The sequence below is a fragment of the Henckelia pumila genome, chromosome 1 (assembly GCF_033568475.1).
Source record: "Henckelia pumila isolate YLH828 chromosome 1, ASM3356847v2, whole genome shotgun sequence".
Classification (NCBI taxonomy): domain Eukaryota; kingdom Viridiplantae; phylum Streptophyta; class Magnoliopsida; order Lamiales; family Gesneriaceae; genus Henckelia; species Henckelia pumila.
The window spans coordinates 2,141,558-2,142,929 of NC_133120.1; the positions used below are offsets into that span (position 1 = coordinate 2,141,558).

Genomic DNA, 1,372 nt, shown 5'->3' on the forward strand with positions numbered 1-1,372 from the left:
GTTTGGAGTCGTAAACAAAGTGGTAGACTTGTTCGAGTAACTGAAAATATTTTAAACATGGACGATAATTCTAATAATCAAGAATAATAATAATAATAATCATCATCAAGAACATGAACAACCAAGAACACTTAGGCACCATATGAATCCAATAAGAACTAGTACACCATCTTGTTTAGTTTTTCCTCCTGATGCATCTAATTTCAATTTTAAGCCACAAGTCATTCAACTTTTACCAAATTTTCATGGCTTAGATTCTGAAAATCCATATTTGCATTTAAGAGAATTTGAGGAGGTTTGCAACACTTATAATGATCAAAATTGTAGCATGGATACTGTTCGATTAAAGCTTTTCCCTTTTTCCTTAAAAGATAAAGCTAAAACATGGTTGCAAAATTTGAGATCAAGTTCAATAAGATCATGGGAAGAAATGCAACAACAATTTCTAAAAAAGTTTTTTCCTTCCCATAGAACAAACTCTTTTAAAAGACAAATTACAACTTTTTCTCAAAAACAAGGGGAAACATTTTATCAATGTTGGGATATATATAAAGAGTTACTTAATACATGCCCACATCATGGTTTTGAAATATGGAGAATAATTTCTCACTTTTATGAAGGTTTAATACCTAAAGATAGGCAAATGATAGAATTCATGTGTAATGGAACTTTTGAAGATAAAAACCCAAATGAAGCTATGGAATATTTGGAGTCATTAGCAGAAAATGCTCAAAATTGGGATAATATAGGCTCAATTGAACCACCAAGTAAAACCAATAATTCAACAAATGGGGGTGGTATTTATCATCTTAAAGATGATGTAGATGTTCAAGCTAAACTTGCATCTTTAGCAAGAAAAATCGAGTCATTAGAAATGAAAAAGAGTGATCAATTAAAAAGTGTTCAAGAAATTGTTTGTCATATATGTGACACACATGATCATCTTACAAAAAATTGTCCTACTTTGCCTTCATTTAAAGAATGTCTCCATGAACAAGCCAATTATGTTAACAATTTTAAAAAACCAACATTAGATCCTTTTTCACAAACATACAATCCTGGTTGGAGAAATCATCCCAATTTTAGTTGGAGGAACGATAATAATGCACAACCTTCACAACAACCTCTTCAAAATAACCAAAATCATCAAGGTTATGCTCCTTATATTCCACCTCCAAGAAAAAATTTTGAAGATGAAATTCATGCATACATTCAAAAGCAAGAGTCTATCAATATTCAAAACATTCAATCTATGAATGATTTGAAAGAAACTCTTGCAAAATTTGCATCTGCACTTAATATTCATGAAAAAGGAAAATTTCCATCTCAACCACAACCTAATCCTAAAAATCAAAATCAAGAAAAATTTGAT

At 30.3% G+C, this 1,372-nt stretch overlaps 1 non-coding gene across 1 annotated transcript; it reads right to left on the reverse strand.

Annotated features, from left to right (window-relative positions):
- Positions 1–474: 474 nt before the first annotated feature.
- Positions 475–585, reverse strand: LOC140876979 (small nucleolar RNA R71). Its single transcript, XR_012149201.1, has one exon. It is a non-coding gene; the product is annotated as a small nucleolar RNA R71 (small nucleolar RNA).
- Between the last annotated feature and the right edge of the window lie 787 nt (positions 586–1,372).